The sequence below is a fragment of the Nannospalax galili genome, unplaced genomic scaffold, assembly GCF_000622305.1.
Source record: "Nannospalax galili isolate Female #2095 unplaced genomic scaffold, S.galili_v1.0 scaffold1053, whole genome shotgun sequence".
Taxonomy (NCBI): domain Eukaryota; kingdom Metazoa; phylum Chordata; class Mammalia; order Rodentia; family Spalacidae; genus Nannospalax; species Nannospalax galili.
In genome coordinates, this window is record NW_008333523.1 from 1017726 (window position 1) to 1040681 (window position 22956).

Genomic DNA, 22956 nt, shown 5'->3' on the forward strand with positions numbered 1-22956 from the left:
GTTGAATGACTGCGTTAGTCTCCTTCTCATGCTAAAAGAAGCCTCTTTTATGTGATGAGTGTGAGGTACACTTGTCCGTAATACAAAGACACATATTCAGAATACAGTAGGAAAATGAATTGGCCCCGGGATGTGACAAAAGTAGATTTTTTTTCTCTGCGATCTATGACCCCTCCTGACATGTATATTTGGCTAAGTTTACAGTACCACACATAACTTTCCTCCCATTCCACAGGCCTTAATTCCAAGCTAATGGAAACAACTTAAATGTCCCTTAACAGACAAATAATGAAAACATGTACATTTATACAACGGAGTTCTACTCAGCAGTAAAGAAAGACAAAAATCATGAAATCTACAGGTAAATGAATGAAGCTAGAGAATTATACAAAGTGAAGTAGTACAGACTAACAAAAACAAGTGACTCATGTTCTTTCTCATTTGTTTCTGTATATCTGCAGTAGGATTAGTCCTTTTGGGTATTTCCAAAGACTGGTATAACTGGATCATATAGCAAATCTATTTTTAGTTTTTTCCATTATGTGTATTTTATTGAATTTTTGTGCATTTCATACAAAAAATCTTAATCATCTTTATGCCACCTTCTCCATTCAAACACCCCCCATAGAGCCCCCACCCCCACTGAATTTCATGTATTCTTTCATATATGTTAAGATCTATAGAGTCAAGTTTGTGTACCCAGATGTCCCTCAGTGCAAGTTCATCCACTGGAGTCTAGGCAACCTATATAGAGTTTCTCCCTTAAAGAATGTCAGCTGGGGGCTGGAGAGATTGCTCAGTGGTTAAGACCACTGACTGATCTTTCAGAGGACCCAGGTTCTATTCCCACCACCCACATGGTGGCTATGGACCATCCTTAACTCCAGTTCCAGGGGACTCCAAAGCTCTCTTCTGACCTCCACGGCATTGCCCAACATGGGTGCACTCACATACATGCAGGCATTGCACTCATATACATAAAATAAAAATAGTAAATCAAATATATATTTTTTAAAGCGTGTCAATTGATCCAGCAGTGATCAACAGCTAATAGTTCTTTAGCTAAGGTTGGGGCTGCTGTCCATTTCCCCAGTTTTATGCTGGCTTTGTGCCTGATTGAGTTTGCCTTGCACATGCTGCTTCATTTCCTGTAAGTTTATATGAGCAACTTCATAAAGGCCTGAAAAACTCTGTTTCCTTATGATCATGAACCAACAACCATGGCTCTACAATCTATCCACACCCTCTTATTCGAGGTTTGCTGAGTCATGGGTGGGTTATGTTTATGTGCATATATACCCTGATGTAAATCCCAAAAAAGCCAGGAAAATGGAAAGGAACCATGGGACTAAAGGGAAGGAAAAATCTTAGGGGGGGTAGTAGGAAACAGACGTTCCCAAGTGGAAAATGGGGAAAATGGGGGGTCTTCAAATGAGAAAGGAAGAGGGAAGGATATACAAAGAAACATGAGGGTAATGGGAAAGAAGGGGATTAAAAGATGGGGTATAAGAGGCAATAGTATTATAAAAGTGGGGTGTGGGTACTTTACCTTGAGATGGAAGAAGGAGGTTAGACCAGGAGAGAGAGGAGAGAAAAATAAAGCTTAGGTGGTGTGAAAAAAAAGACGGAAGTGTAGTAGCTCAAAAATCTATTGAAAAGTACACATATAGTATCTGAACATGAGTGAATGCATGTGCATAGCTGGAGGCTATATAACAAGAAACACAGTGCCAGACAAGACAAACCTCCCTTCTCATTGTTGGTCAGAGTACTCCAAGATCTTCCCCAGGTTACACAGACTGTTGCCACAGCCCTTAATTACCACTAAGAACTTGAAGGTGAGACCCTAATTTTAGTTTTCTAAGAGTTCTCCACTCTTGATTTCAACAATGGTTGCTCCTGTTTTGCAATCCCACCAACAGTGAATGAGCATCCCCCTTTCCCCACATCCTCATCAGCATTTGCTGTAATTTTTTCTATTGATCTTAGCAATTCTGACTGGGCTAAGGTGAAATTTTCAAGTAGTTTTTTATTTGCATTCACATAATTAATAAGGATGTTGAACATTTTAAAAATGTTTCTTAGCCAGTTTTATATCTTCTTTAAGAATTCTCTATTAAGATCCTTAGCCCATTTTTTATTTGGGTCATTTGTTTTTTAAGTTCTTTGTAAGTTCTGGATATTTATCCCCAGCCAATATAAAGCTAGTGTTTTTCTCCCAATATGTGGGCTTCCTTTGCTGTACCAAAGCCTTTTGGTTTAATGAGTTTCCAATTGTTAATTGTTTACCTTAATTCCTGAGCAACTGAAGTTCAATTTAGACAGCTCTTTGGTGCACTTATATCTTGTAGAGTACTGTGTATGTTTTCTTCTATCTGCTTCATCATTTCAGGTTTCACATTGAGGTCTTTGATGTATTGGGAGCTGAGTTTTGTGCAAGGTGATGAATATGGTTCTAATCTCATTCTTCTACACAGAGATGCAGATTTGCCAGAACCTTTTGTGAAAGACGCTGTCTTGCCTACAGTGTGCATTTGTGGAAAATTTGTTAAATATCAGATGAGTGAAACTGCATGCACTCATCTTCAGTTTTGTTCCATTCAACTACATGTCTATTTTTGTGCCAGTACTGTGCTGTTTTTATGGCTAGGTTTGAATATAGTTTGAGATTTGGCATGGTGATGTACCAAGCATTGCTCTTTGTGTTCAGGATTATGTTGACTATCTGGGGTCTTTTTTTGATTCCATGTGAATTTTAGAATGCCATTTTGTAAATTGCTTTTGATAGGATAGTCATTTTCATTATATCAGTTCTACCAATGCATGTACAAGAAGTCTTCCCACCTCTTTGTGTCCTCCTCAGTCTCTTGTTATTGGTGTATTGAAAGGCTACTGGCTTTTGTAAATTGATTTCACATCCTGAAACTTTTCTGAAAGTGATGATCATTTCTAGAACTTTTCTGGTGAAATTTTTGGAATCTCTTATGTATAATATCACATCATTTGCAAATAGGAATATTTTGACTTCTTCTTGGCCAATTAGTACACTTTATTTTTCTTTCTTTTGTCTTATTACTCTAGCAAGAGTTTTTCTCCATTTAGAATGATGTTCTTTGTTAGTTTGTTTTATATAGCCTTAATATAACCTTAATTATGTTCCCTAAAGTCCAATTCTCACTAGAACTTTTATCATGAATGCATGTTGGATTTTGTCAAGGGCCTTTTCTTCATTTATTAAGAAAATCATGTAAATTTTTCCTTAAGTCCATTTATATTATTTATTAAATTTATTGACTTACATGTATTGAGTCATCCCTACATGTGTAATAAAGTCAATTTGATCTTGGTGGATATTTTTGATGTGTGTCTATGTGCAATTTGTGAGGTTTTTTTTGTTGTTGTTGTTGTTTTTGTTGTTGTTGGGTCTTTTTTTTTTTTTTTGGTCTTTTTGAGACAAGGTTTCCCTGTAGCCGCAGCTGGCCTGGATTTGCTAATGGAGACCAGGCTGGCCTCGAGCTCACAGAGGTCCTCCTGCCTCTGCCTCCCGAGTGCTGGGATTAAAGGCGTGCACCACCATTTTAAAATATTCCATTGTAATGTTCTGGATTCTTTTGGTGTCTGTTGTGATGTTTCCCCTTTCATTTCTGATTTTGTTCATTTTGATTGTATTTGACCTTTCTTTTTTTTTGTGAAAGCTGGACTAGGAGGTCTGTCTATCCTTTTTTATTTATTGGTTTTAATTTTTGTGTATGAATGTATTGCCTGCCTGTGTGTTAGTGTACTTGTGTCATGCAGTGCCCACAGAGGACAGAAGAGGCCATCAGAACCCCTGGAACTAGAGTTATGATGGTTGCTAGCTGCCATGTGGGTGCTGGGATAGGAATCAGGATTTTCTGCAGAAACAGCCAGTGAGTGCTCTAAACCACTGAGCCATCTCGCCAACCTGGGTCTGTCTATTTTATTGTTTCAAAGAACCAGCTCTTGAATTCATTGATTTTTTAAATTGTTTTCTTTTTTGTTTCACTGATTTCTCCTTTGGTTTTTGTTATTTCTTCTCATCTGCTGAATTTGGGCTTGGTTTGTTCTTGCTTTTCCAAATTCTTGAGATCTAGCATTAAGTCATTTATTCATGCTCTTTTTGATTTTTTTAATGCAGGAACTTAGAGCTATAAACTTGCCTTTTAGAACTCCTTTTTTATGTGCCCCAGAGGTTTTATTGTGCTGCATTATCATGTTCATTTATTACCAGGAATATTTTATTTCTTTCTTGAGTTCATCTTTGACCTACTCATAATTCAGGCATATGTTATTCAATCTCCATGAGCTCATGTAGTTACTAGTTTCTTTTGCTATTGATTTTAAGCTTTATTTTATTGTTTTCTGATGGAATACATGGAATTATTTCAATTTTTTGTATTTGTTAGGGTTTATTTTGTGTCCCAGTATATGGTCTCTTTTAGAGTATCTTCCATGGGTTGCTGAGTGGATTGTGTAATCCTTGATGCTTGGGTGGAATATTCAGTGTATGTCTGTTAAATACACTGATGTATGACATCATTTAATTCAGATGTCTCTCTGTTTATTTTGTCCAGTTGAGCTGTCCATTGGAGATAGTGGGGTATTGATTTCACCTACTATTACTGAGGTGCAGTTGACCCATGTCTTCAAGTCCAGTAGTACTGTTTTTAATGAAATTGGGGGCACCAGAGTTTGGTGGACATAAGTTTCTGATTATAATGTCTTCTTGGTTGATTGTTCCCTTGAACAGAAAGAACTGACCTTCTTTATCCCTTCTGATTAATTTAATTTGAAGTTTATTCTGTCAGATAATAGATTCACAATGCCTGCTTGTTTCTTAGTGTCATTTACTTGGAATATTTGTTCCATCCTTTCACCCTAAGGTGCTGCTTAATTTTGAAAATAAGCTGAGTTTCTTGTAGACAACAAAAAGATAGCTTTTGTTTCTTAATCAATTCAATTATTCTGTGTCTTTTTACTAGGGAGTTGAAGTCATTGATATTTAATGTTATTGGTGAAAGACGTGCATTGGTTACTGTCATTTTATTTTCTGTTTATTTTCTTAGAAATTTTTTTTTGCATAATTACAGCTCCATTTGTTTTCATTCTGTAGCCTCTTGGGTATGGTTTTCCCTTTCTTCATTCTTTTCTATAGCTTCGAGTTTTCAGCATAGAGCTTGTTGGTGTATATTAATTCTTTCAACTTATTGTAATCATGGAAGTATTTCCTTCCTCTTTTCTATGATAGACAGTTTTCTAGGGAATCAGTCCACCTAAGACCAGAATCTGCAAATAACAGATTTTCTCTGTTCCCAACGTAGGAGGCAAAGCGTCTACTGTGCACAACCTGAGACCTCAGGGGAGGCACCTGTGGGGAATGTAATCACTCAGAGAAGACTGAAATTACTGCCAGCATGAGGAAATCCCCCATGCTCTACACTGCTGGACCATCAGCCTACCATCAGAGGGAATGGAATCATGGCTCACAGTAGGGGTCCAAATCTTCAGGCTCATGTGAGGGAACCAGACCTCTAATTCATAACAGGAGACCACAGCTCCAGGTTCAGGCAAGGGAATAGAGCTCCAGCTCACAGGAGGGGACCACAACTGTAGCCCACAGGAGAGGGCCACAGCTCAGGCTCACAGGAGGGGACCACATTTCTAGGTTCACCAGAGGAGACTACAGCTCCAGTTCACAAGAGGGGATCATTGCTCCAGCTCCCAGGGCACCAAAGCTCTTGCTCATGGAGATCTAGGGGGTGAACATAGCTCCAGCTCACAAGAGAAGACCGCCACTTCTGTTCTCAAGAGTGAACTAGGGCTCTAGCTCATAAGAAAAGACCGCAGCCCCAGGCTCACAGAGTGGTCTACAGCTCCAGATCCTAGGAAAGCACCACAGCTCCACATTCACAGGAGGGGACCACAACTTCTGCTCATTGGAGGTTCTCAGAAGGGAATCAGAGTTCCATTTCACAGCAGAGAACCACAACTTTGGCTCATGGGATGGGACCACAGCTCCAAATTCACAAGAAGTTGGCCATAGCTCCAGGTTCATGAGAGGGGACCACGATTTTAGCCCCAGCTTTACAGGATAGGACCGTAACTCCAGTTTTATGGGAGCTCACTTTTTTTTTTAATTGGAGGTAATGGACTCCTCCAGGCCAGCTAGTCCAGAGTTTTCTGGCAGGTCGAAGTGCCTATGCCCAAAGGGGTAGCATGATGGCAATAAAGTGGGTCACTTCTAGCTAGCTAGGCTGTAGAAATCCTAGAGCTGTTCAAATGTGGCTGGTCTTAAAGCAGGGGAAAGGTGACCTTCTGGGCAGGATCTGGCTCACCCAGGAGACAGACTAGTCAGGCACTCTCTGGCACTGGCAGCAAGAGGGTCCTAGGCCCAAGAAGGGAATATGAGGGATGGGTTAGGCCAGTTCTAACTAGTTAAGCAGAATAGATATGAGCCCTGGAGCTGTGCGAACAAGGCTTAAATGTATATGTATGTATATATATATTGGGCGGGGTTGGGAGGGATGGAAATAATGCAAAAACAATACTCATGTATGAAATTCAAAAAATTAAATAAAATTACAGAATAAAATAAAAACCAGAATACTGAGTGTCCTAGTCACTTTCTATTCCTGTGATTAAAATCTGACCAAAACCAACTTGGGGAAGAACAGGTTTTTTGTTGTTGTTTTTTTAATCTTACATATGCCAAATCACAGTTCATCACTGAGGAAATTCAGGGCAGGAACCTGAATGCAGTTGCTGAAGCACAGACCATGGAGGAAAGCTGCTTATTGTCTTGCTTCCCTGGCCCATGCCCAACCTGCTTTATTATACAGTCCAAAGCCAACTGCCCAGGGCTTTCACCACTCACAGTGACCTGTGCCCTCCGACGTCACTCAACAATCAAGAAAATGCTTCATAGACATGCTCACAGGCCAGTCCACAGAGGAAATTCCTCATTGAATTTCCCTCTTCCCAAAATTGTTGACAACTGAAGCTCTATCACACTGAGGAAACAATAAAAAGGCCAGTGGGTGGGGGGAGAATCACATTGCTGTTCCAATTACGAGGTAGTCCCCCCAACTAATAATTCTGCCTTATTGTAGGAAAACACCAGATTGGACACAGAACAATAAGAGAAGATACAATTAGTATTCCAGATTTCCTTTCTTTTAACAAGCTGTTCTTTCATAAACCTAGGTTATTTGGGGCTGGAGATGTAGCTCATTAGCAGAGTACTTACCTTGTATGCACAAAGCCCTAGGTTTGATCCCCAGCACTGTAAGTAAACAACTTCATCAAAATAAAATTTTCATTATCTGTTTCAATGTCATATTGTTCTTAAAGTAATGTTTATGTTAATATATGATCTATATTGCTTTTGCTTGATTCTTAATCAGCTAACACATACACACACACACACACACACACACACACAAATACATTGTTTGGCACATTGTGGATAGTCCACTCATATAATCGCATTATTGCTGTTGCTATTATTATGAAGTAGATTCTCCTTTTACTTTTTTGAAATGAAAAATTTAATGAAAAATGCATTATTTGACAATTTCTATAATGTGTAAACACTTCTTTTAGTTTTCCATCATTGTTAACTAGGTCAATAAATTGACCCATTTAAAAATGTAAAACTCAAACTGACAAAGAGCTTCCGCATATGCATCTTTTATTTTGAAGGGATGATTCCATTAATGAGGCATTGTGCTACCTAGATTTTACAACAGAGAAATGTTTTGAGCCTAGTCCTGAGAAAGCTCCTGCAAGTTTTATTGTGACAAGATTACCACTGCCATTGTTTCATTTCTTCAAAAATATATAGTAATTATATATAAGGTCCAAGATACTAAGTGAAAAGACTGAAACATACAGCACAGAATGTGAGGCTTGCCCTTGCACTCTTGTCATTAAACAAGGGCAAAGAGAAAAAAGCACATAATTAAGGTGCATGATAGAGACTTGTAAGAGAAGAAGCAAGAGAGTGTCATTTTCAGAGAGGAGATGCATAACTACTACCTAAAACATCATGGAGAAAGTAACAAGCAGTCCATAAATCTGGAATACAGCCTTGAGTGCCCCCTTCTACCTTTACTCTGTTTTTCTTTAACCTTAATTTTGGGTACACCATTTCTTACACAAATAATATATATTATCAGAATAAAAAATATTTTTGTGCATGTCCTGTATACATTACATGTTCTTTAAGAACAGGAAGTGCCCATGGGTGTTATACTAGATACCCTTTGGGCCTTATGTGGCTATGAATCGCAATTACTACCAATATTGAGGTGATAACTCATTGATTTACTTTATACATTTCAGCCTAGGTGCTCCCTAAGCACAACTAGTCCTCCAACATTTTTTTATCTTATGCCATTTCATATAATGTTTTGCAAACAGTGTGGTTCAATGGAGGAAAGGCAGAATAGGGCTATAAATGCGAATCCATGAATCTGGCAATATGTGTGCTTGGTGGGTTCCTTTGAGGCAGCAAACCACCACAACAGACATTGCTTAGTGTTGTATACAGGAATGTAGAGCATTTTACCTGCTGGAATTTCACAGATGAACACTTTCAAAAATGATAGCTATGTGCTCACAAGTGCTATGGAAGCACAAGTGGCTTCAGTGTAAACCAAAACTGAAAGCAGTTTAGACAGTATCAGGGAGGCTCCTAGGAGTAGAGCAATCTGTGTTCTCAAAGGTACCATAGATGCAGCAGTAATTGGCACCAGACAAGAAAACAATCTTGTGAACAGTATTAAAGTACAAATGTACTGCATTATTCTATCAACTTATTTTTCTGTTATAAACAATGGAATTTTATTCGGCCACAAAGAAAACAGAAATTATGACATTTTCAGGAAAATGAATGAAAATACAGATCATTTTAAATGTAAAAAGTCAGATTCCAAGAAAAATGTACATGTTTTCTTACATATTTAGAATCTAGATTTAAGTGTATGTGCATGTGAAAGTTACATGAAAGCTAAAGGAGAACTTGAAGAGAAGGCAATGGGCTACTGGATTGTATGTGACATGAAAGTAGACTGAGAGACTATTTGGCAGGAGAAGAGAGACCAGCTAGAGAGACATGGGAAGGAAAAGGCAGTGAGGGAGGAGGATGAATATAAAGAAAGTATAATGACACGTATGTATAAAAATGTAATGAAGCCCATTATGTGAGATGCTAACATAAAACAAATAATTTCTTTTTCTGCTCTTTCTTTTCATAATGAAAGTTTGGGGCTACTCCAACCTGGATTTTCCCATTACTTGTATATTTATGCAGTTATCTATTTATTTATTTGCTTTTTTGTTTTGTTTTATTTTGTTTTTTTATACAGGGTCTCGCTATGTAGCCCTACCTGGCCTGGAACCTGCAATGTAGACCATCCTAGGCTGGTCTTGAACTCACAAAGATCCAATTATCTCTGCCTCTGGGGTGCTGGAAATAAAGGCATTACCACACCTGGTTCTTTTCTATTTATGATGTTTGTTCATGACTATCTGTTGTCAACCTTGGCATACCAAGCCCTTTTAGCTCCTTATGATATAGGTTTTATCCCAATGGGAAAGAAAAAGTTCTTTCTGGCAACTGCAGGAAGAAAGAGAAATTTTGCATTTTTGAAAGTGTTCTATACATGTTCTGTCTTACTCAGGAGTCAAAAAGGATTTTATAAAGTATTGCTGTGTCTTTTGAAGATTTGTTAGCTTGTTAAAAAATTGCAATAGTAATTCAAATTTTCTTCTTTACAAATTGTTCCCTTGGTATTAATATTTAAATGGAGTTATCTGTTTTGCATTTAGAACACAAGTAGATCATGGGCAACACACTCAGAACATTAAAAAAATGATTGTTTCAGATTTAGTCCCCCCCCCAGGAAGTGGAGGATTTAGCATGTAGAACTTTTAGCTAAGGAATGTTCTTGGGATCAACTTTTGGGTAAAAGTTACATCAAGAAGAAGAGTTGGATATATGAAAAGATGGAGCTATGGATGCAAGCTTAGTAATAGTCTCAACTGACCAAGCCCTGGACATTTCTCTTCCGACTTGTCCTTGGTTAGCTAGGCTTTTCTATCCCTCCATAATCAGTCTGAATACAAGCTACCATGCATTAGTGGGTTGGAGCTGGGTCATTCTAGCTTTCATAAGCTAACTGGCATACATCAGTTATCATTCTGCATTCATTGAAATCAGTTCTGTGGGTACCTTGAAACAAGCAATGAAGGGAATGTATACATGATGAACAGCAGAACTCAGCAAAGGTTATAAATCAGGACTTCTTTGTTTTATTGGGGAGTTAGATCTTAAACATGTATTAGAACATGACTGCCACTGTGAAGAGGGCTGTGTTTGTGAGTGAGGTAGCTGTATGAAATTGAGATAATCGTGGAGGGACTGAATGACACCATTTCCAGCAATCAGACTATGCAATATCCAGCACAACTTGCATCCTCTCAACCTCCTATTTAAACAGATAGTGGAGAAGCTTTGAGTCATTTAACTTAACAAATGATGTTGTGAGCAGGAAAATAAAGTAACAAGGGACAGCTGAGTAAATGCAGTGAGCCTGCAGCGAGCTCAGGAACAGGTGGCAAAGGATATGAACTTCCCTTGAATACTGGGGTCAGGGTTCTGGAGACGTGTAGGTTATGTCTTGAGATTTTTGGGAGCTATGCAACTACTGAATTTTTAAAACTACACAATACGTGTTTTAGAGATGTGGTTACTGTTTTCTTCTTTTGTGGTAAATTTGTTGTAAGAGTGGATTCATGAAATAGTTTGTGAGCACTGTACTCAAAGAACTGCAGAACCATTTCTAAGCTTGAAAGTTGATCAGACTGAAAGCAATATATAAACTGAAAAGAGGAAATTTCAGCATTACAGATGGACTAGGTTTGAAACCCTTGGGAAGGAATCGATCTATTTTCATGAACAAGGATGAATACCCTGGAGGATGAATACAGGATTTAAAATTTGAGTGATATAAAGTTCATTGTATTGGAATGAATGCGTTTTCTCATCCAAATGCAATTATCCTTTTTTCCTTACACTTTTATCCATACGTTGTTGCAGAGAAAACAATATGAGAATACTAAAACTAAGCTGGTTGTGACTGAAATATAGCAATAGTCATTAAAGAATGGACTCAGTTGCAGATGTCAGTAAAATGGGTACATGTATTCTCATGCCCAATTGCAGTCTTCACCACAAACTTTCAAGATCACTGTTTGGAGTTTAAATTTCAATTAATTATCTTGTAGTTAAACAAATTTAGCCTACTCTACATGTTGGTAAATATGCCGAAAACTTTAAATTTATACTCTTGATATTTTGAATGGATATCAATTTGCCTCATAAGTCTTCTGAGAAGTTGTTCACTTAATCCCTGCTCTTACATCTTGGGAAAGTCTCTAAAATATTCTTATTTTTTAACCTATTTATTATTTATCATTTAATGTATATGAGTTTTGTCTGCATGTATGTAAGTGTAGCCATGTCATGCAATGCCTGCAGAGGCCAAAAGACAGTATTGGACTCCATGGAACTGGAGTTTCAGACAGTTATTATCTTCTATGTGGGTGCTGGAAATCGAACCCAGGTCCTCTGGAAGAACAACCAGTGATCTTAACCGTTGAGTCATCTCTCCAGCCCCTAAAATCTTCTCAATTTTTAAAACCAACAACCCATTAGTATTCCAATTCCTGGCACCACTTGATTTGCAGAATAATACAGGGATTTCCTACACTTTTAATTCGCATTCTTAAAAATAGAAATTTCTTAATGCTGGATAATAGTCATATACTTTAAATTTTTAAGTTATTATGTGCTAGGAGCTGGTTTATATATTTTGTGTATCAACTCATTTATTTTTATGACAGACAAAGGAACTGGCTACTGTTTTTACTCCCATTTTATCTACAGAGGTTAAGTAATTTTCAGGAAGTCACACAACCAGTGAGTGATGGAACAAGGGTTCAGGTCTAGGGGTCTTCTTTAGACCTCATGCTTATAGCAATTGTGTTTCAAAATAAATTTACTTAGTAAACTACATCTGTTAATGTCACAAGAACCCATTAAACAGTCTGTGTCCAAAAGTAAAGTAAGATAATGGATGGGAGTATGAATGAACCTCAGATTCTAATTGTCAGACAACTAAGTTACCTTACCCCTGTGTCACTGAAGGAAAGTCATTTGAAAAAAAAAGTGGCATGTAGATTGTGAATGAAGTTGCTTTGTCCTTTCATTGAAAAATTATATTTATTAATGATGTGGCCAGGCAAATATTGTTGGTTCTTAAGTTGTCTTCCATTGAGCAAGGTGATGTGATTGTGGGAGAAGGCAAGCTAAACTATAATGAAGGATAAATACATTTTTGAAGGGTCACCCACAAGCTAGATTAATTACATACAGATATCGGGAAACTGATACTAAATTGTTATATTTTTTTCTGTTCGCGAACACATGAAAAGCATAATACTTGTTCAAACCATTATAACTGTATAGCAGTAAGACTGGAAATGGAACATTTGTGCTCATGTGTTGTTAGCCACAATTATATAAATATATATTACTCCAAGTCTGCTGTGCCCACATCTCTCCTCTTTCATTCTCATGTTTCACCACACTGTATTCTCAAACTACGTATCCATGGAAACATATATGAAGATATAGGCGAACAGTTTGGGTTTATGTGCATTAAGAACTCCTGAACCATTAACCAAGCCTTTAAGAGACATCTATGCAAGTTTGAATGGGAAAGATGTGTTACAAATTTTTTGATAGACTTAACTAATGTCTGTAAAAAAAACATTCCTGTCCTTAAGAATGAAAACTCTCAAAGTTGCTTTTATGACATGTTAGATTATTTGGAAAATGAGGCATTGAATGGGTAAAGAAGCCATTTTTCAGCGGCACACCCAGATTTGACAGCTCACCTGTATCAGGCTGTCATTCAAACTGTTAACCAAGAAAAGCAATTAACATTTCACCTGTGTGGGCTAGCATGTTTATTCATTAATAAGGTTAAAAAACATTTTGTATTTTATAGAATAGTTATGCAAATAATAGAAAGCAATTAAGATGTTTCTGGCCCAGATGTTGCTACCAATTACGAGACAGACTCCTATAGACTAAAGATGAACTTGGAGCTTACTTAGAGGGAAGTTGAAAAATATATTAAAGATATGTATGATAGAAAAGCACTAAGTTGAGAATGTAAAAAGGAAAGAAATCTAAACTCTGAATTTATATAAAAAAAAAAGTCTGAAGGAAAGTACACAGAACTTTGGAGATAAGCTAAAGCATGTCAGAGTGAGCTGTGAATGAGAAGAGGTAGAGAAAGAGGCAGGTAAACCAGGAGGCTGACAGCAGGAAACTCCAGGTGAATTTGAATGAGGCCTAGGTAAAGAGAAGCATGGAGAAGCAGTGGAATGGAAACCACTGAAGTGCAGAGATAGGAAAGGAAGACATGTAAAGGAAAGCTTTAGGTACCCAGAGCATGAGTGATTTCAAGAACTCCTGAATTAGGACCGATAAGTCCCTGTTGCTACAACCACGGCTTACAGAAAAACCATGAGACAGCTATCTGACAACTGACAATGCCCCAAGATACTGAGAAAAGCACTTGGAGAAGATCTTGCAAGAAGACTAGTCCAGTCATACCTGAGAATTAAGACAAAAATAATGAATCTTTGAAGTTGAGCTATTTTCTCTTTAATGGTCAAATATAACAGATGAAAACATGAAACTATGTCTGCCTCTGTCTTCTAGAAGACTTAATTATTTACAGAAATGATTTTCTCATTTTCAATTGAAGTTGATAATGTCTGACATTTTTCTGAGTGTTTACGTTTTCATGTTGATATATCTACATATCCATTGGGTTTGACCTTGGGGACTGGAGAATAATCCTACGAGTCCCCAAATTCAAAAGCATTTTACATTTTCTAAAAACCACCTAAGGTTCTCTTTAGTTCGTGGAGTGAACCTCACCAACACTATTGTTAAATCTGGATCTCTAATTTTTTGCCTGTCACATATTAGAATCATTTGAGGTGCCTTTTGAAATGCACCATCTCAAATCCTTCCTCCCCCACAAAAATTATAATTTCATTTTACTAATCCACAGTAGTGCCAAATTTTTGTTGTCCTAAAACTCTACAAATGGTTTCATTATGAAGTGTATGTCAAGAAATGCTGATTTAGGTATAGCAGCAAGAGTTGAAAAATAATATAATTTAATACTTGTAAAGAAGAAATGATTAGAGCTTTAGATATGAATGATTCATATCATGTCAGTACAAGAGACAGCAATTAGAAAGTTCAATGAAAATGGTAATAATATCAAGAAGTGCTGTGCTCAGAGTGAGTGTTCATCAAGACAAGTAAGGATTTAATCATTTTGTAGTAATCTCACAATGATTTTTAAAAAGATTCTTTTCAGTATGATCAGTAAACTAAGGAAAAGAAATATGGTGGTTTCTTGTTAGTATACTTCATTAGAAGCATGGAGAAAGAAATTAGTATTGTGTATCTAATAAACTGAGTTTCCTATCAACTTGAAGTATGATCTTATGAAGCTGCTCTTATGGACATTCTTGAATTCTCACAAGTACTGTGGGCAGCAGTTCACATAATTCACCATCAGGAGCATGAGGCTGCTTGGATTAGGATGTCATCTTATAAATTCAGGGCCAATAAACAATTTCTGCACAGGATCATACAGTAAATATTTGAGATTTTGTAGGCCACCAAGTGTCTATTGCACCTACAGAACTCTGGTATTGCAGTCTTTGACAATATGGCAATGACACTTGTGGGGGTTTTGCCCAATAACTTTGTATCTACAAAAGTAGGTAATAGACCACATTTGGCCTATGGGCCATAAGTTGCCATCCTCTCATGTAAATAGGTAAGATCTTTTTCATTGATATGCCAATGGCTACATCAATCTTTCTTTTTACCAAAACTTTAATTATCACAATATAAACTGTGAGGCTTAACTATCGTAATACAACCCAAAAATCATTAAAGATAAATGACCTAGAAGCAACATTTTAACTTGTCCACCCTGAAGCTTAATTTAGTTTCTGTTTGCTTTCCAGTCTAAAGTAGAAACCTAATTTTCAGTTATCCTAAAACATTTTAAAAGTTAGAAACCATTTACCATAGAGATGCGGGCAGCCATAGCTTTGGTTTTTAGCTTACGGCTTTAGAATCCTTGTTCTCTGCTTCTCCTTGTTGTTGTTGTTTGTTTGTTTTGTCTTTAACTGCCTGTTTACAGTTATCAGAGACAATATATAACACTTATCTTATAGCTACCAGTTTCTATTGGCTCACCTTCCTTGAGTCTCAATTTTTTTTCTGCTCTAAGATGACACTGTCAGGAAAGCAAGCAATATATCACTGTACAATCACAGGCTTGCATAAAAATCTTATAATTACTTTTCCTACTAAACATTTCCTTGGAGACTGACTTTAGAACCTACCTGAGCAGAGGCTCAATGCCTTGTCCTCTCTCCACATTTATTGTAAATGTGGGAAGATGGATTACAGAAGAAGTTCTATACAGATTTGAATAGTGGAGATACTGTGTATGATTTAAAGGTATTCGTATCATTCTGTGGGTGGCAGTCATAGAAGTGAAAAAGTGGCAATACTCCTGAGAAAGAATCCACACAAAGATTATATAAAATAGTAGCAATATTTCTAGGCTAAGTCTAGATGCAATTGGTAATAGACAACATCCCCATTCTGGCTTCCTAGGCATGGAAGGATGCATAAATGTTTCCTTAATTCTTTCTTCCAAAGAGCACGGATATAACACATAAACAGGGAGGGGGAAAGAGAAAGGGATAAAGAGAAACAGAAGAAACAGAGCGAGAGAGAGAGAGGGAGACAGAGACAGAGACAGAGACAGAGATAACTAGAAATATACCACTCAGAGCACCCTTTACTTCCCTGTGCTGCACAGCCTCCAAACTCTCGGTCCCAGCACCTTTCCTGGGGAAGTCCAGCGGCGCCCACCTCGCCTTGACTCCTCCAGCCTCTTTAACCTTCCCAACTCCCCTGCCACATCTCCCCTCCTAGACGGGGTACTGTCCCATTTCTTGTCTTGGCACCCCAGACATCGGGGTTAACCTCTCGGCCCAGAGCCACCACTGCTTCCTGAATCCTTTGTATCCAGACCATCCCAGTTCCTCCCGGCAGTCCCCATTAGCCCTCTGGGCCTGGTCCCACCCTCACCTCCCTTTACTTCCCTGGGCTGCACAGCCTCCAGCGTCCTAGTGCCAGCACCTTTCCAGATCCCTAGGAGCCCTCTGGGCCTGGTCCCACCCTCACCTCTCTTTGCTTCCCTGGCCTGCACAGCCTCCAGGCATCCTGGTGCCAGCAACTTTCCTGGTCCCCAGGAGCCGTCTGGGTGTGGCCTCACCCTCACATCCTTTTGCACATTTCCTGGGTAAATCCAATGGCACCCACTGTGCCTTGACTCCCCCAGCCTCTTTTACCCTCCCAGTTCCCCCACCACGTCTCTCTTCCTAGCCTGGGTACTGGCCCATTTCTTGTCTTGGCACCCCAGACACCAGGGCTAATCTATCCGTGCAGAGCCACCACTGCTTCATGATCCTTTGCATGCATACCAACCCAGCTCCTGCCTGCAGTCCCCAGGAGCACTCTGGGCCTGATCCCACCCTCACTTCACTTTGCTTCCCTGGGCAGCTCAACCACCAGCTTCCTGGTGCTAGCATCTTTCCTGGGTGGGTCCCTGAGCCTGCTGAGCCTTGACTCCCCCAGCCTCATTCACCCCCCACCCCCATCTCCCCTCCTAGCCTAGGTACTGGCCCATTTCTTTTCCTGGAACTACAGACTCCAGACTGGCCTCTAGGCCCAGAATCCTCACTGCTTCCTGATCTTTTGTATCCAGACCAACCCAGTAGTCCCCAGGTGCCCTCAGGGTGTCTTCCCACCCCTACCTCCCTTTGCATTCCTGGACGGCACAGCCAACAGCTTCCTGAGACCAGCATCTTTCCTGGGCCCTGCAACCAGGCCAGGCCAGTCCCCAAATTCCTGAGGGAAGCATATTTCCTGGAGGAATTCAGACCTTAGGAGAAAGCCTGAGAGCGTCTGAATCTCATCTAACTTGGGCCTCTGTGGGAACTCCTGAACACAAAAGCAATTTGGCCACTCTAGTATAAAATCAAAAGTGAGAACCTGAAGCCTAGACCAACGAGCTTTTCATGCCCAACAAGTAAACCACAAAGACACAGAAAACTTACAAAAAGAAGTAGACCTAAACTGAACAAAACCAGCCCTTCGAAGAATTATTGAAGAAATACAAAGAGCTGAAGAAAGGAACAACTATACACAAGGGGTTATGGAAAGAAATTCAATGAAGGCATAACTGTGGAAATGCACAGCTATGTCAACAATGTGAACAGAAATAAAAGTGACAGGATTTAATAGACATCTTTCATTAACAACCTTATATATCAATGGACTGAACTCCCCAGTCAAAAGACACAGATTAGGTGACTGGATTAAGAAACAAAACCCATCTTTCTTTTTTCAAGAAACTCATCTCACTTTCAAGAACAGGCACTACCTTAAGGTGAAAGGATGGAAAAAAATATACCAAGCGAATGGTATTAAGAAAAAAAGAGGCATTGCAATTCTAATATCTGATAAAATAAACTTTAAACTAAAACTAATCAGAAGAGACAAAGAAGGCCACTTCATTCTGATCAAAGGAACAATAAACCAAGAGGATATTACAATCATGAACATATATTCACCAAACTCTGGTGCACCCAACTTCATAAAAACAGTATTACAGGACTTTAAGACCCAGATTAATCACAAATCATTAAGAGTAGGGGACTACAATACACCATTGTCCCCACTAGATAGGTCAACAAAACAGAGAATTAACAGAGAGACATCTGAATTAAACAATACCATATATAAAAAGGACCTATCAGACATCTACCAAATATTCCACCCAAGCACCACAGGACATACTTTCTATTCAGTGCCACATGGAATGATATCACCCCCAAATCAACCATATACTGGGGCACAAAACAAACGTGAACAAATACAAAAAGATTGAAATAATTCCATGCATTCTATCAGACGACAATGAAATAAACCTTAAAATCAACACCGGAAGAAACCCAAGTAACCACATGAACACATGGAGATTAGACAACATACTCCTGAATGAGAATGGGTCAAAGGAGAAATTAAGAAAAAAATAAAAGTATTCCTGGAGCTAAATTAAAAGGACAATACAACACAAAGAAACCTCTGGGACACGTTGAAAGCAGTCCTTAGAGGAAAGTTTATAGATCTAAGTGCCTACATTAAAAAATTGGAAAGAACACAAACACAAATGAATGACAACATTGTAACAACAAATGAAACCCAAACCCAGCAGACAGGAAGAAATAACAAAAATCAGAGCAGAAATTAATGAAATAGAAAAAAAATACAGTACAAGGAATCAATGAATAATACAAGAGTTGGCTCTTTGAAAAGATAAACAAGATTGACACACCACTAGCCCAGTTAACCAAAAGAAAGAGCACCTCCAAATGAACAAAATTGGAGCTGAAAGGGGAAACATCACAACCGACACCACCAAGATACAGAACATTATAAGGGAATACTTTATAAACGTATATGCTATGTGCTACTAAATTTGAAAACCTAAAAGAAATGGACAGGTATCAAAAGCATGGGGAACCACCAAAACTAAACCAAGAAGAGGTTAACAGCTTAAACAGAACCATAACATATAAGGAAATTGAAACAGTAATACAAAACCTCCCAACTAAAAAAGCCCAAGACCAGATAGATTGATAGCAGAATTCTATCAGACATTTAAAGAATATCTACATCCAATACCACTTAATTTACTCAAAAAAGATAGAAATGGAGGGAGAACTTCCAAATTCCTTCTATGAAGCCAGCATCACTCTAATACCAAAGCCATGTAAAGACACAGCCAAAAAAGAAAACTATACATCCATATCCTTAATGACATAGATGCAAAAATTCTCAACCAAATACTTGAAAACCGCACAAAGACACACATCAAAAAGATTATCCACCATGATCAAGATGGCTTTATTCCAGAGATGCAGGGATGGTTCAATATACAGAAGTCAATAAACTTCATAAATCATATAAATGGGCTCAACGACAAGAATCACATGGTCATCTCAATAGATGCAGAGAAGGCCTTTGACAAAATTCAGCATGCATTTATGTTCAAAGTCCTAGAGGGAATTGGAATGGAGGGAACATACTTCAACATAATTAAAGCCTTATATAACGAACCCACAGCCAACATCATTCTACATGCAGAAAACCTGGAAACATTCCCACTCAAATCACGAACCAGACAAGGCTGTCCACCATCTCCACTCCTCTTTAACATAGTACTTGAAACTCTTGCAAGAACAATAAGACAAGAACAGGAAATTAAAGGTTTAATAATTGGAAAAGGAGATCAAATTATCCCTTTTTGCAGATGATATGATATTATCACTAAGAGACGCCAAACATTCCACCAGAAAACTTCTTGAAATGATTAACATATTCAGTAATGTGGAAGGTTGCAAAATTAATCTATAAGTCTGTAGAATTTCTATATACCAATAACAAGCAATCAGAGAAAGAGTACATGGAAACATGCCCTTCACAATAGTTGCAAAAAATAAATAAATAAAAATCTTAAATATTTAAAGAAATAGATTGAGGAAGACATCAGAAGATGGAAGAACACCCCACCCCTGTGCTCATGGATTGGAAGAACTAATATTGTGAAAATGACCATCCTATCAAAAGCCATTTATACATTCAATGCAATGCCAATCAAAATCCCCATTCCATTTCTCACAGAATTTGAAAAAAACATCCTAAGATTCATATGCAAGCACAAAAGACCTCGGATAGCCAAAGCAACCCTGAGCACTAAGAGCCATGCTGGAGGGATTACTATACCAGATTTTAAATTGTATTAAAGCGCTATAGTCATAAAAACAACATGGTACTGACACAAAAGTTGACCCACAGATCAATGGAATGAAATTGAAGACCCAAATACGAGTACATGCAATTTCAGCCACCTGATATTTGACAAAGGGACCATGAACATTCACTGGAGGAAAGAAAGCATGTTCAGCAAATGGTGCTGGCAAAACTGGATCTCCACGTGTAGAAGAATGAAACTAAAACCCTATCTTTCACCTTTCACAAAAGTCAACTCCAAATGGCTCAAAGACCTTAGTGTGAAGCCTGAAACTCTGAAGCTTTTAGAAGAAAACATGGGCAATAACCTACAAGATATAGGTGTAGGAAAGGATTTTTTAAACCGGACATCAATTGCCCAGGAAACAAGGTCAAGAATCAACAAATGGGACTTCATTAAACTGAAAGGCTTCTGTACATCAAAAGAAGCAAACAAGGAAGTGACGAGAAAACCCACAGAAAGGCAGAAAAATTTCAACAGAGACATGTCTGACACAGATTTAACATCCAGAATATATTACGATCTCAAAAAAAAAAAAAAAAGAATCAAGAAAGGAAGAAAAGGACAGAAACAGTGAGTGCAGTGAGTGTGAAGGATCAAGGTTAGATTTGGAGGAATATGTATTTGACTGTTGTTTCTGAATACTAGAGAATTCTTAGGTGTAGTCTTAGGGGAAGGAGGATGAGTAGAGAAAAGCTTTGAGTTGACTGTGGATGCCTGGATACTGGTTGATTACCAGGATGGAGAGGAAGTGGATTTAGAGTGGGAGGGGGGCTGCTGACAGCCAACGTGGAAGAGCACAGCTCCCTCTGAATTAGAAAGGGAACATGGGGAAAGGAAGTGGGTATAGGAGGAGAGGAAAAAATATTTAACAGTTTGGCATATACCCAAAGAACTCATCCTATTGCAGAGACACTTGTACATCCATGTTTGTTGCTGCTCATTTCACAGTAGCTAAGAGATGGAAGCAACCTAAGTATCCCTCAACTGATGAGTGGATAATTAAAATGTGGATCATTTATACCACAGAGTTTTACTCAGCAGTAAAGAAAGATGAAATCATGAAATTTACACGTGAATGGATGGAACTAGTAACTGTTATAAAAAGTGAAATAACACAGATTGAGAAAAAAAATGATATGTTTTCCCTTATATGTGCATCCTTGCACCAAATCCTGATAAGTGATTTTGTATCCAGACACAACTACAGGAAACAGGATAATGAAAAGGAATCAGGGTGGTTAAGGAAAAGAAAGAATCTGATAGAGAAGACTAGTAGGAAACAGGTGTTAATAAGGGACATATGGATAAAAATGGAGTTATTTAAGGGGACAGGGTGGTGAAGGTTATACAAGGAACATAGGACATAAAGAGAAAAAAGGAGCTCAAGAGAGGTGGGACCATAGGAGAAGGGTATTATTAAGGATGAAATGGGAAAAATGGGGACACCTTAAATGGGGAAGCCATGATGGAAAGGTTAGACAATGAGAGAGATAAATAATGCCTAGCTAGTTTTTAAAAAACAAGAGGGAACCATATTAGTCCAACAACCTATTGACAAATTATACATACAACTATATCAAAGAATATAATACATGTTTAGACAAGTTTTATCTGAGAACATTTGGTCTTTGCCCAAGCTTTATCTACATGGCACATGGTCCCAGACTGGTGGAACTAACCATCTTGGATGTTTAACAGCCATACTTTGAGGCCTATACTAATTTGTTCAGAATGACATAAAGGGCAATTTTTGCTTCTTGCCCTCTTAGGTCAATTAAGTTTCATGGGACTATAAGCATCTCTCAAAATGTCCTGTAACAGTGGTGAGTCTCCTGTCCTCTTGATCAAGGAGGCCCTGGATATCCCACCAGAAGGACTTGAACCAGTGTCCAGTCTACAAAGAGGAGGGTCAACACAGACAAATCATTTCCTCCATGCTTCCAAGCAAAGCCTGCCATGGTCGAGCAGGACCTTTGACTTATCTTCACATGGACAGAACTGGTTAAAAAAAAAAAAAAAAGAGGAGAAAGGGGCTGCTCCCAAGCCCATGTGATCCCTGAGGAACAGATGCTCAAACCACCTTAAGAGTGAAAATAAACAGGTTTATCTGGGCCAATTGTACAGTCTTAAACAGCCTAAAGGAAAGTATAACCAAAGATTAAAGGGCTCAGTATCATTTTTTTAAGAGTCCCTGTGTATAGCTAAAGACTACGTAACTAGAAACAAGGCCAGATAGTGGATACCTTCTTTTGAGTTTTTGGCCAGGATGGCCCAAGAGACTCCCAGACAGTAACCTAGCATAGAACTGGGAAAATGAACAGCAGACTCCAATCTTATCTAAAGGAATATTGACAACTGATTGCTGCTAGATGAGGAACAGGTGCTCTTCCTAAAATAAGGATCTCTAGATAGGCTGACTAGATTTAGTGGATGGACAAGCACTGGGGAATGGCTGGGGCCGACAACAACACAGTGGACAGTAACAGGGATGACAGAGGATATGGGCTCCATTGTGTGTGGCGGGGGGAGCTATGGGAGGGTGCCATTTGGAATATGGTTATATAGATGAATAAGATTGTTTGGGATGTTCTGTATGATATACATACAAAAAAAATCAACAAATTAAAAAAATGACATATTTGAGGAGGAAGAATAAAAATTACTTCATGTTAACTATTAGAGGTGATAAACATTACCATTGAAATCTATCTGATGACTTCATATCCATACTCAGGTGCCAAGGGTCCAAGTGTAACCGAGTGTGACTAGTAGTAATCAGATACATAGAGATTAGAGACACATGTGCAAACACCTAAGTGTTAGTAGCATTAAAAATGTGTCTTTCTGTAGGAAACAGCATATTTTAAAATGA